Source organism: Giraffa tippelskirchi, chromosome 8 (genome assembly GCF_054371585.1).
Source record: "Giraffa tippelskirchi isolate mGirTip1 chromosome 8, T2T-mGirTip1v1.2.pri, whole genome shotgun sequence".
In the NCBI taxonomy this organism is placed as follows: Eukaryota; Metazoa; Chordata; class Mammalia; order Artiodactyla; family Giraffidae; genus Giraffa; species Giraffa tippelskirchi.
The window spans coordinates 160,605,846-160,619,700 of record NC_137282.1 but is presented as its reverse complement, the minus strand read 5'-3'; the positions used below and the strand labels follow the sequence as shown (position 1 = coordinate 160,619,700).

Below are 13,855 nucleotides of genomic sequence, written 5' to 3'. Positions count from 1 at the left end.
AGGAGAGACCGGATTCTCTTTGTGCATCTGTCTTAGAACAAAACCCTCGTTTTTCTTGGTGTCTCTCACGTGACACACAGTTCACGTTTCCTGGTCTCTGGTCCTCCACTGCTTGCTTCTGGAGCATCCTTTAACGCGGTGAGGGCGAGCTCCCCCCGGAGCACGTTTCTGTCGTGGCCGTTGCCAGAGAGAAGTTGCTCTTGTGTTTCCTCTGCATCCTTGCTGGGCTGTCCCCACGCGTTTACAACACCTCAGCTTCACTCGGCAAGGCCCTAGCATCGGCTCTCTGCCGAGCTGAAGGCAGCCATTCTCCCCCTGGCAGGGCTGGGTCTGTGGAGCAGAGGAGACCGTAATAAGAAAGAAATGCAGTGTGTGTGTGTGTGTTTGTGTGTGTGTGTGTGTGTGTGTGTGTGTGTGTTTAATCCCCCTGGAATACCTAGGCCACAGCACTGCAGCCTGTTGGAGGCAGAGAGGGAGTGGACAGCGGGAGGCATTTGTGGTTCAGATAAGAGACTTCTTCCTTTTCCTTCTCTTATTTTCTTTTCCTTGCTTCCCCCCTCCCTCCAAAGGCTGCTGCTTGTCTTCTCAGGCTACATGTATGGATAACCCTGGAAGAACAGGCGGCCTGCCATGCTGGGATGTTTGGGTGTTATGTAGAGAGACAAGACGGGCACCTTCTGTGCCTTCTTTTCTTTCATGGGCCTCATCAGAGTGAACTATCTGACTGTGTGACAGTTAATTGTACCATCCTTCCCGTTTCTTAAGCTGATAAGCCCCTTTCTGTCTGCCTACATCAAGCCTCTTTGTTTGAGAATTTCCTAACACAGTAGAAGAACAAAGTGACAGTTTTCTTATTTACTGAAGTCTCTAAGGCACATTTATTATGCTCTTTATTGTATCTTTTTTAATAACCTCATTCCTTTAACTTATATAATTGAAGTGTTCCAAGTAGTACAAAGTTAAAAACTTCCCTAAAAAATATCAGTGTGTCCAGGATAGGGAAAAAAAAAAAAAAGAAATATTTTTTAGGCTGTGTCTTTTCAGCTCAAGCTCTTCACAGTGCTTGGTAGATAATGTTCAGAGTAAGACGCTGGGTACTGCCAGAGTACCAATTACCAGTTATGGAAGCAGCAGTTGCTTAGCTAGTATTTGGTTGACTCAAAAGTAATATATCACTTATGTGCAGGTCACTTATTTGGCATTCTGAGGTCCAGAATCTTTAGCCTGTGTGGGGGCGGGTGGGGGGCGATATGCAAAATTAAGCTTGCAGAAGCCAGGCAGGTTTAGGAAGTTTTAGTACTAAGACTTCTCCCCTTGATTCCTGATGGTCTTTTTAGACCCATACTTTATTTAGCACAGTTTATTCTCCCTGTAGATACAGCCCTGACCACCTTGTCTCCCGTTTTTCCAGTCCACAAGAAATCAGAGGCCAAATTGGTGGTTGGGGGTGGAGCACACCCATCAGAAGGAGAAGTAGTTCGGGGGGCACGCACACAGCCCAGCTGGTCCCACCGGGGGCTCGGGCAGAGCGAGCAGAGGCAGCTTCTGTGTTGTTTCTTACAGCTGCCTGTGTACCCACACGCTCTCAGTAACAGTTTCAGTCAAAAAGACAAGAGTGTGGCCGACTGAGGCCCCGGGTGGGACAGGAGCACAACTGAAGGGGGGAGGCTGTTGCATGGTTTCCACAGGCGCCTCGTGTAATGGGCGTCCATTGTAGTGATCCTGAGTCATCACCCAAAAAGGCTTGATTAATCATATGTTGATTCACCGCACTGTGCTGAAGGGGATGAGGAAGTTTGAAAGATACTTTAGAGAGATTTACACCCAGGAGTTTTACTTGGAAAATGAACTTCTCGATACTTTCCCCCCTTACCTCTACAGTTCTCCTCAATGATACACAGCTGCTTTATGAGCCAACGTGCCATGTTCGAACCCAGTGGGTTCAAATATATACAAAAATATTACTTGTTTTGACCACATTTGCAGGGGAAAAAATGATGCATTAACAGATTCAAATGATGTTCAGATACTTTTAAGAGGGTTGCTTTTCTGTATTCCTAATGTGAATTGTTCTTTCAGATTTTTAATTGAAATATTAATACATAGAATGTCATGGAGTTTTTAAAGCAGGGACTAGAGGAGCCCCTCCGTCTAGATGTCATAGTTACCCTGGGAGGTGGAGTCTCTGTGGAAGAGGAGTTCCAAGTGTAAAGGAAGCCTCAGAAAACTTAAATAGTAAAAAAAAAAAAAAAAAAAATTGTAAGTCATAAAAAGACAAACGGAAGAAAGGAGTGTTTTTCCCCCCTCATCCCAACTCTAGGCTCTTTCCAAGAACCATAGAACTTAGAGTTGGAAGGTCACTTTAGAGGTCACTTGGCCTGTTTTTAGGAGTTTGCCTTTATTTCACTCAGTATTCTTCCACAATTCACGTCTGTGCCCATGTCACTGGGGCAGCATCTGCGTGGTTTCTTTGGCGGCAGGACTAATCCTAACTTGAAAAATTAAATGTGCTCACTTGGTGGAAATGACTGTATATTTTTTAGGTTTTTTGTTAATTTTATTCTCAGCAGCTCCATTTTACAGATGGAGACACCTGTGGCACTCTTGTAGTGATACACCAAAAATCTCTTGGCATCATTAAGTATTTGCAGATATTTTCATGGAAATCCCAGAGTAGAAAACTCCCCAGGGTAACTCATACCTACTAGTAGTTCCCAAGCATTTTGATTTTATCTGCCTAAGTATAGAGCATTGCTGGGCCAGAACTTTAATAATCATACTCATAGATGTGTTTTAAATACATATTAGCTTCTAACAGTATTAAATTTACATCTTTTGTGCACTTGGTTTTGCTTTTTTTTTTTAACCAAGAGAAATTGTTCCTTTTAGACATGTGATTAGTTTTGAAATTCGGTCTTCTGGGTATTCATGGGGACTGCACCTCCTGGTTGCCATGCTGAAGGTGGAACGCATTCTCTTACGGTTGGATGTTTGTGACTCTGTCAGGGAGGGAAAATGTGTAAGAATTGCGTCTAAGAAATACGAATTAGGTCTCTGGATGTTAGACACTCACAGCAGATGAAAAAGCGGTAAAACCCAGTACTTCCCCGGAAGCAAGGAGCGGGTCTCGGGCTGGCCTTTGGGGTGTGGACAGCACAGAGGGGGCTGCTGGAGGGAGGGGTGTGGTGGGGCTGGAAGGGCTTGGTCTCCTCCTCTGTGATGGCCTGTGCAGGCCTGCAGCTCCTCGCGCTGGCTCAGTCGAGATGGTGTCCGCACGGCGTCCACCGCGGGCAGGCCAGCTCCGGGACACCTTTTGAGAGATTGCGATGGTGGGGCTGGAGGAGCAGGGAGGCAGCATCCAGGCGTGGGTTCAAGCAGCTACTGGCTGCCCGGAGCTCAGCCTGTGTGCACCACAGAGGCCTCACCTGTGGGTCTGAAGGCTGCTGTGGAGTGGAAGGGAGCTATCCATTAATACTCTGATGTCCCCAGAGCACTCTAAAGACATGACAGAAATTGTGGGTCCATTATTAGCAGCTCAGTCCATCACGTTCACTGTTTCAATGCTTCCCCTCCTTCACGTAATCCTAATGTTTCATTGAAAGTGCCGTGGGTCTGCCTTAAAAGCCGACTGAAATGGCTTTTCCTGGATGTCACGTTATTTATAAAGGGGGACTTGAGACCCAAAGAGAAGAGTTGAGTCAGTGGAGTTAAGGTTGTTGGAGGATTGAAGCATTACTTGATGACTGGTCTTACCCAGGATTTTGAGATTTCAAGGAAAAGTGGACAATGCCTGCTTGTGTCCGAGGGATTCGGGCTGTCATATGATCTGCAGACCAGCCCCCAAGTAGCCTTACGGAGAGCCGGGGCGTCCACGAAGACAGTGAGCTGTGGAGCGCCTGGGATGGGCTGGCTTGGAAGTCGCGGAGCCCAGAACTGGTTTGGGTCATAGCCTCAGGTTTATGTAAAAGTTGCACCTCACAGGGACGTGACATCTGTATGGCGTGAGATTTATTACTCGGGTGCAAGTTGGAGGAGGCAGCTGCAGTGACCGGGAGGGCAACAGCCCCGCCGGGGAGCGTGCTGCTGTCCAGTGGGGGACTGCCGGGGGAGAGCTGTCCTGTGAAGGACCAGGACACGTGGATAGTGGGGAGAAGGGACTCAGCCACGCAGACCTCATCAGGTATAAGAAGTGGAAAGGGGCTTTGGGCTGTATAAAGCATCATGTTGATAAACCCCTGGCCGTGACTTATAGATTGATTCTCTCAATAGGAACAGGATTATGGAAGAAATAAACTGAACAAATTAGACTGCAAAAATCACATGAGATTGCTTTTCTCTGGCTTTCATTTTCTGAACGCGGACGTTCCTAATATGTGTCTCTTGCAGTTGTACACACAGTGACTCTGACATGCGGATGCATCATGAACCAGCCATGATACGCACTGTCAGCTAACTTGCTGAATAAGAGGCGTTTTCAGGGGCCTTGCTGGAGGGTCCTGGCAGGATGCGCTGCTGAATTTCTTTAGTTCCGTGATTACTAATAGATCCACCGATTATCTGATTGCACATTATTCCTATTATCCTGTATCCTAAGAGAAGGTTCCCCAGGGTTATTAGCTCCTTAATGAAAAGCAGAGAAGTAAGCCCTGTTTTCTGGTTTACATGGAGACTTTATTGTTCTGCCTACTGTCTTCACGGTAGACGTGAGTTTTTTTAAAAAAATAGAATGTTTAAATTTTCAGGTTTTCTTTTTTCTTAAAGGTGACTTTTTCATGTCTCCTGTAAGTGAAAAAAGAAAAAAAAAAAATCTCACCAGTAAAATCCAGCAGTTGCCGAATAGCTATAAAACATATTAGAGAAATTAATGTTGGGCCTTCTTATTATTTTTAGCTTTGATTTTACAGCTGAGTTATAATAGTATGAGCAGATGCATTGTACGAGTGTTTACCTTTTTTTTTCCTTTTTGGCCACGTGGAAGCACCTCAAGAGGTGGAATGTGACACACCCAGAGCGCAAGGCGCTCAAGGACCCAGGAGCTTGAGAGGCCAGGGCAGCAGGGCTCTTCATCTCAGCTCGGTTCTGCCGGTGCCCGCGGTGGGGCAGAGCACCCCGCAGCCCCCGAGGAGCTGGGTTTCCAAATGTGTGTGTGTGTTCAAGGGGGTTGTTCTCCCACTAGGGAGAATTCCAGCAAGAAAGCCCCCCACCTCTGAGGTACGTCATAGACCCCACTCAGCTGAAGTCCTCCTCAGAGAGCCCTCCAGACAAGTGCTGTTTGCTTCACAGACCAGAAGGACCTGTATGTGGTTCTAGCACATATTTTAAAATTCTCTCTCCCCAATTCTTTCAATTTTGTGTATTTCATAAATTTTCTAGTTTAAGTTGATGGGTTGTTGTAGATTACATTTTGTTTTGGCCATGTGGTTCTTGGAGGCGGGGGACTTATTGTTTTGTTCCACATAAAATGGAAGGTAGTATACTGTGGACAGCTCAACCTGGATGTCAGGTTGCAAATTTTTCTAGGTTAACTAGAAAATATTATTATTATTATTTTAAAGAGCAGTTTTGTGGTTCAGTGGTGATGCTTTTACCTTAAAGAGATTACCTTTTCCTACTAGGGCAAAATATGATATCAGTTTGCTCATGATTTAATAAATAAAATTGAAACCCTTTCCTTCTGGCCTGCCTTTTAGAGTCCAGGGGTTCTGGTTGGTTTGTGTGTGTGTGTGTGTGTGTGTGTGTATGCGTACACACGTACACACACAGTTTCATGGTGTACAGTGAAACACCATGGTTTCAGGTGTATTTATTTTTCACATTTTCAGTGCTTCTTAGTGTATTTAGATTGTTCTAAATTGTTGATAACTGTTACATAATCATGCTGCAGTGAAGAAGTTTTATATCTGTTGAAAAACAGACCCTAAAATGGGATGTGGGGGGAAAAAACTCATTTGATGAAGTGAATGAGAGTAGAAATCCTAGCTAACCAGTTTTGTTACAAGATACATCACATCTGTGTTTGACAGAATAGACTTAAGGCTGGTGTAAAGGTCCTTTTTATAACAGTGATAGGAATTGTTTCAGTGGCCTTAAGCTAAAGCTATCAAACAAATTTTAAAACCTCAGTGGCTCAGCGCGTCAGATGCCATTGCTTTTCAGGCGAAGTCTGTTGCAGACCAGCAGCTCTCTCGAGTAGCTCCCTTCCAGGCAGTAACCCCGGGTCCTGCACACACACACACACCCCCCCCAGCCTCTGTGCATGCTTCCAGGCCGCCACTGTAAAGAGAGAGCCAGCAGGCCACGCAGGTGCTTTTAAAAGCTTCAGCCTGGAAGTGATGTGTGTCATCTTTACTCGCAGCCCGTTGGCCAGAACTTGTCATCTGCCGCATGTGGAGGTGCAGGGGTGCTGGGCAGTGTGCAAGAACCCTTGGGCCTTCTCCACACAGTAAACCGCTTTGCCACTCTCCTTAATGTTATCTCATCCAGGCTCACCGCGCAGATAAATAAACCAGGTTAAGGTTTAGGCTTGAAGCATAGAACACAAGGAGTCAACTGGTCCACAGAGCCGTGGTTCTCAAAGTGTCAGGCTCAGAGCAGCAGCATCACCTGGGAGCTTGTTGGAAACACAGATTCTTAGGCCCCACCCCAGACCTTCCAAGTGAGAAATGGGAGGTGGGGCCCAGATCTGTTCCAGTGTGCTCTCTGGAAGCGTGTTAAAGTTTGAGAAGCACGGCCCTGGGTGAACGGAATGTCTTTGGGGCCTGTTGGACTGCTAGTTAGCAAATCAGCCCTGAAGTCCTGATGCGCAGGTGGGAATTGGTGCTCTCCTTCCCAGACTGTGTGTATTTTTTAATTTTTTTGGCCACATGGTGCAGCATGCAGGATCATAGTTCCCTGACCAGGGATTGAACCCATGCCCCATGCATTGGGAGCACAGAGTCTTTTAACCACTGAACCACCAGGGAAGTCTTCAGACTCTGTTGAAGCACTTTGCCGAGGTAACTCCTGTGTCTCGCAGCCACCACGTGAAATCGGTGTTACTGTCGTCTGAGGCCGAGAGAGGTTCTGCAGCTGAGGGTGGTTCCGCCACAGCAGGCAAGTGGGAGAGACTGGTTAGGAACCGGGGCAACGTGGTGGCTCCCGAGTCCGCTCCTTAGCCCCTGTGCCATCCTGCTTGCTGGCCACCCCGCGGTCGTCTTGTCGCCATTTCTTGAATGGAGACAGGCTGGCGGTGCGAGCAGGACGTGTGGTGTGTTGGTGACGGTTCACACTGCGCGGAGCCCCTCACCACAGCTTCATTCGTTGGTGGTTTGTGTTGCCAACAGCCATGGGCTGGGGGTGCGCAGCCAGGAGCAGCGGTCCCCAGTCATTGAAGCCTGGGCGGCCTGCAGCCTGAGGCTCTTACAGGCAGAGCAGAGTGGCTGGGGGGAGATGTTTGCTCAGAGTGAGGCGATGCCATCGCACCAGGGAATGTGCTCTTCAGTCAGCCTATGTGTCAGCTCCGGGCTGGGATGAAGAAGCCCTGTTCCTAGCGCCTTCCCTCCTGATTGTGCTCATGTTCCGTCATCATCTGCCCTCTCTGAGATGCTCATCTAGGGCCTGACTCCATGAGGGGGTCTGAAGACACTGTCTGAGTTTGCATAGGGAAGTGTGTTTTTTTTTCTCCAAGAAAATGGATAAAAGTTCTCTTTCCACTTGGGAAATTCAGGTCAAGTTAGATGCGATCCAGTCTTTTGAATTTTGACCCGATTGAAGCAGATTTTCCAAATGGCATTTAGAACAGCTTTTCAGGCGGTTCCGTTTCCTTGCATCCTTTTCAGATTTTTAATGATTAACTGTATTTTCTTTCTTCCTGGTGGGTCTGTTGTGTGTTGTTGCTGAGGTGTGCCCTGCCAGCCCCTGCTTTCCTTTCCCTTCTTGTCTCTGGGGCTCAGCAGCCCTAGAACTAAGCCGACTCCTGCCCGGGATGGGATCAGCTTGGCCGTAGGTAGAGGATAAAGATAGCATCACCCCTTTCGGTTTCCATGTTGGCTGAGAACAGCTGCAGCGCTTCGTATAGCTCTGAACATAACATCTCATTCCAGAGTCACTGAAGTTTTTAGTTTTCTGCAAGCCAGGGCTTAACCACGGGGTTTTCACATTCAGACTCAGAGTCTCGAGTTTTCCTGTGAGAAACAGTTGGCTTGTTTAGTTGAGTAATTTAAGAGAACTGAGATGATGGCGGGGGAGGGAGGAGACCATTTGTGTGTTTCTCCAGAGACCCAGGTCCTTCCTCTCCTTCATCACTTTCAGCAGGTTTAATTTGTTGAGGTGCTCTAGCAGAGGTGTAGATAATTGAAGTTAATCGTGAGTCAGGTCTAAACAAAAGGAGAGAGAACTGACCTGAAAAATAACAACTGAAGTCACACTAATTGAATCACCGGCCCCTGCACGCAGATCCGCTGGGACCGGCTGACCTCGGGATGCGGTGCCCATGCTCAGGGTGGGCCGCGTGCCTCTCAAGAACGGCTGACTCCTGGGTCCCCAGCGGTTCCCGGCTGCATTCCACACTGAGACGCATCTGGGTGAGAGTCGCAAAGTTCAGCCCTAGTGAAAAAAAACACCATGAAAGCCATTTGGAGTGGATTGGGCATTTGGAGGTTTCTCTCCACTTGCAGACCTGGCGCCCTTGCTGTTTGTAGATGGCATACACTCGTTTACTGGTGAGGGGAGCAGCTACTTGTGTGAATCAGGCACCTGCCGGAAGAAACGCAACAGGCTTGCCGCAAGCAGCAGGAATGAAAGATGCAGCCCGTGAAGTTTTCTCCCTTCCCCTTAGCCCGCTATCCAGAGCAAGAAACAGAATGCCGGACTCACCCTGAGTGGGAGGAGCGGGCTCCAGAGGGCCCCCGGCCCCTCTCCTGGGCCCATTCTTGCGGTCACGTGGTTGTAAAGACCTAAGCTAAGAGCACCCCCATCCCCCCCAGCCCCGTTCAGCCACTGTGCTCCCTCTCACCACCTATCTGGGGTCCTTGCTCCTGAAGCTACCAGTTCCCCTTTTCTCTTCCTCCTCCTTGCAGCATATGGCCCGCTGCCTGTTTTCTTGAGATTACTAATCCGCAGAGTGTCCGAGTGCCACTCCGTGCTCAAGGTTAGGACCCTCAACCTCTGCACCTCCTTCAGCCCCCCGATCTCTCTCCTCGGGGTGGGGGGAGAGTCCACGCCCTGTCGTTGCCGACGCTTCCACACTCCTGGGAACCTCGTTCCTCCCAGCCGTGGTTCTGTTCCGTGTCCATGGCTCAGAATGGCTGTTCTTCAAGCCCCATCCTGTACCTTCCCGTCTCTGAATTTCAGCTCAGCCGGCTCAGGCCTCCCTCCTCTGTGGAGGGGGGATCCCACCTGCACTCCTGAGCCCTGATTTCTCACCCTGGTACCAAGACCCTCCCTTCTCACCCACTCCATTTCTTCACTTGCCAAGTGTCTAAAAAATAACTGAGCCCAGCCCACTTAACAGTTGAAAACTTCTTCCAGGAAGTTTGAGCCTGTGGCCAGAGTGACTTCCTGCTCAGCTCCCTCTGCTCTGCAGTGTGATCCAGGCGCCCTCCAGGTCTCTGCAGTTCTTTGAAAGGCATTCAGGTTTATCTTTCCCTCTCTGTTCCCTTTGTTCCCATTTCCACTCTGGTCTCCCTCCCCTGCGGTCCCATACCGTGTTCAAACAGGTTTCCTTAAAACTCTGACCTCATCATCTCGTGCACGCCCCGAGCCCCAAGCCCACACCCGCTGCTGCCCCGGTGTGGCCTCCCCAGCTCCCTGGGACCGTCGCTGGTACCCTGTACAGGCAGGACCCGGCTCCCAGCCTTCTCGTGGTCCTTTCTGGGTATCAGCTCCCCCATCCTCTCTTCCACCTTGGACACGCTTCCACTTAGACGAGCCAGTGGTTTTTCTGGACTTAAAATGAGTATTGCACAGGCAACTCTGAATTCTCTTACCTTCTCAGGGTCTCTTCTTTGTTCTTCTCATCCATGTGCTAAGCTCCAGAGCTCCTCTTCTCCCCTCCCCACACTGTCCCCCCATCTGCCCTCCCCAGTCTCATAGCAGATGGATAGTTACTAATTGAGGGAACAATCATCAGGAAATATTTATGGGCCTTAGGTGGAGTATTTTTTCCCGCCACCTTTTGAAGGGAGATTGCAGGTCTCATTTGTTTATTTTTACAGACAAGTTTTTTTTTAACCTCTGACAGCTTGAAGCCAGAAAAAATTGGTTAGTTTTCACCTTCAAAGCAGACATAAGAAAACAAGGACCAAGCCAGCACCCCCACCCCAACCACCACCACCTTTTAATCACACTCACCATGATCACTTTCCCCTGGTTGTGACTCAAATTTTACAGCTGATATAATCCTCCCTTTTATAGCCAATTTATTTATGCATTGCAATTCAAGCAAGGACTACATAGAAGGAATCAGTTTTAATTCTTGATTCCTATTTAAAAGGCTCACTAACCCCCCATTACCTTTTGTTAATTGCAAAACAAACATCCTCCAGAAGACCACCCTCTATTCTGGGACTCCTTTGAGATTCCCAGGAATTGCTAGTACTTGGGCCACATTTACACCTATAGGTGGATCTTAGAACAAACCTCCTCAGTGCCTTTGATGGCCTAGAGTTGGTGATAATAGGCACTGTTTTAACCTAATGGCATCAGGAAACTAACTTGGTTCCATCGGTTATTTCTGGAATCACAGAAACAGAACAAAACCACGTAAACACAGTGACACAGAGAGGGCTCATAAAGACCTCCCCCACATCTCCTTTCTGGAGGGTGAATTCTGTCCTAAAATTTAACTGTTCATAGCAAGCATTAGGAGCTTGTTGGGGGAATTGATGTCAATAACTTTTACTGAGTTGTCATGTATCAGACACTATTTGAAATGAATTGCATGGTTAATCTCATCTTCAGGGGAAAAAGGAAGGTTTGAAAATCTGGTCAAATTTATGGACTCTTCCCCGTACTGGCCCCAAATGACACCACATCAGTTTTACATCGTTTCAAGGGTATGAGTCTTGCACTTGCCTGTAGAGCGGGGCTCATCCACCTGAGCACATCACCCCTACTAGGTGGCCCCTAATAGGCCTGGATTTTTAGGATAAACTAAACAAAAGCCTACTCTGTGCTGGGCCCTGGGCTTCAACTAAAGATACATCGGAAGGGAGAAAGAGAGGGAACAGTTTCACATCTTAAAAAGAATGCAGTTGTATTTCTTTCTTTCTTATATCTTAAAAAAAAAAAAAAACTTTCTAAAAATCAAATTTATAGTGACATTAAATTATACTTTTATTTATTTTACTTTTATTTATTCTTTGAAAAAAGAATCACTCTAGTCCCATGACACCATCTCATTTCAGGTTGCCTCTTCCAGACTTTATCTGTAAATGTAACATGGAATGCCTGAATGTCCTGGGTTGCTTTTTAACCTTGGTTTAACTTACAAACATTTCCCCGTGTTTTCACACGTTGACCTTCACATGTGAGATGGGACCAGGCCTGAGCAGGTTTTGGGTAGATGGGGCAGGGAGCTGGTGACTCACCTAGAAGAAGTCAGCCTGGCTTAGGAGATGTCCTTCTATTGTTGGTTTCATGGGTTATTTCCCTTTGTACACTGAAACTCTGATAAATCCTGGGGAGAATGAAGAATCATAGTAAAAAAGTAAGTTACTTCTGGGGTCAGCTCACTGCCCTCCCATGCCTGACAGTTAAAACCATACGTGATCATCTTTATTCCTGCTTTAGGGCTTCAAAGGGCTTCTCTGGTGGCTCAGATGGTAAGGAATCCACCTGCAATCCATTGCAAGAGACCCAGGGGTCAGAGACCGAGGAAGATCCCCTGGAGGAGGGGATGGCACCCCACTCCACTGTTCTTGCCTGGAGAATCCCATGGACAGAGGAGCCTGGTGGGCTACAGTCCATGGGGTCACAAAGAGTCAGACATGACTGAGTGATTTCACTTAGGGCTTGAAAACCCTGGGAAGCGAATGAATTAAGGACTCCAATCTAAGGACTCAAGCTTCTGGAAAAAGAGTACCACAGACCTACACTGTCCAGTACAACAGCCTGCCAACCACACGTGGCCCTTTAAATTTAACTGAAGTGAAAATTTACAGTTTAGTCCATTAGTCACATTAGCCTCCTGTCATGTGCTCATGGGCCTCGCATGGCTCAAGGCTATGAGACTGGACAGCAAAAAACGTTCTTTTCATCTTCGGACAGCGCTGCTCTAGACCATATTGATTCAATAAAACATTCTACCCAGCACTTAACATGTTTGTCTTACATGTTTCTCTTTTTTGAAAGAGAAAGAAGGATGGGTCTTGTCAGTCTCTTGTTTTATATTTGGTAGAGTTTTGTGTAGACTTGTAACGTGTGCTGCTGCTGCTAAGTCACTTCAGTCGTGTCCGACTCTGTGCGAGCCCATAGACAGCAGCCCACCAGGCTCCACCGTCCCTGGGATTCTCCAGGCAAGAATACTGGAGTGGGTTGCCATTTCCTTCTCCAGTGCATGAAAGGGAAAAGTGAAAGTGAAGTCGCTCAGTCGTCCGACTCTTAACGACCCCATGGACTGTAGCCCACCAGGCTCCTCCGTCCATGGGATTTTCCAGGCAAGAGTACTGGAGTCGGGTGCCATTGCCTTCTCTGTGTAACGTGTAAGGGAAGGCTTTTGAAGCACTCCTTCCCACACCAGCAGCCTGTTTGACAATGAATGCCTACATGTATATAGTTGCATATGTTACGTATTCCATTCCCCACAAGTGTTTCATCTTCCTGTGGCTGGCAGCCCCCCCTTCCTCCCCGCCTCCCCTCCTTGCTCACCTCCTCCAGAACCTTCTCCTTTTTTCCATCTGCTCCTTTCTGGCTAGGGACAGTCTTTGGTTTTCTTTTAAACAGAATCCCTTGCTTAATCCTGCTACTCAGTAACCAGTCCCTTCCTGCTGTATTCTCTTTGTTCTCTCCTGTGCTGGGAGTTTCTCCTGCGTGAAGCTAAGTGCCGTGTGGCTCCCTGACCTTCGCCCTCACTCCCCACAGTCAGGTCCCTCGGGGATGTTTTCCTGGCACCCCCACCCCCGTTCCTCAGGTCTGTCCCTAGGCTGCATTGCAGTAGCTTCCTGACTGGGTGATATGCTCTGATCATCAATTTTTAAAACTGCTGCCAAGAGTTTTTGAAAATATGGTTATGATTATTTCATCCCAAAGGTTTCTCTTTGGTTTTGTTTTTTTTTTTTAAAGAAGAGGGGTGGGGTCTTCAATGGGTTCCCACAGCCACAGGGTAAAGTTCACTGCTGTGAGCTGGAGCCGTGACCCCAGCATGGTTGTGCTTGCCCTCCTCGCTTCCTCTTTTGCACAGTGGGCTGGTGCAGCCCCAGGACTCCCAAGGGTTTTGTTTGCCAGGGCAGAGACTGAAGGCAGAGCTTTGGCAGTTACACAGGGGATTGCCATTTTTTTCTTATGCCAAGTAAGGGCATTAAAAAAAATGTCTCAACCATCTACTGTCTTTATCATTTCCTTTTAAAAGAGGGCATTTTAACCTAAAAAAAAAAACAAAACAGATTTAAACATTGTGAGAATCTCAGTAAATCGTCTGAACTTACCTCATTTCGCAGGGGAGGCGTGAAAATGTAGGCCTGTAGGAGCTGGTGCCCTCCAAGTTCCTCTGGGGTCTCCATGCTCTTCCCTCGTGCATTTCCTTCTAACTGGAACACCCTGTCTTCTGGAAGCTGGATCTTTCCACACGTTCAGTGTTGCTTTTGCTCCACTGCCCTCACACTTGATGACTTACCGCTGGAGAGCCCTGCAGCCTTTACAGCTTTCAGCTCATAATCCA

The 13,855-nt window shown here is 47.7% G+C and overlaps 1 protein-coding gene and 1 long non-coding RNA gene across 7 annotated transcripts in view; one reads left to right on the top strand and one right to left on the bottom strand.

Annotated features, from left to right (window-relative positions):
* The window catches only part of RREB1 (ras responsive element binding protein 1), a 121,770-nt gene that overhangs the window by 33,106 nt on the left and 74,809 nt on the right, over positions 1 to 13,855 (top strand). The window lies entirely within an intron of this gene.
* Positions 4,650 to 13,722, bottom strand: LOC145518796 (uncharacterized). Its single transcript, XR_014063299.1, has 3 exons — positions 13,623 to 13,722; positions 11,568 to 11,656; positions 4,650 to 8,583 (listed from the first exon to the last, which is right to left on the bottom strand). It is a non-coding gene; the product is annotated as an uncharacterized LOC145518796 (long non-coding RNA).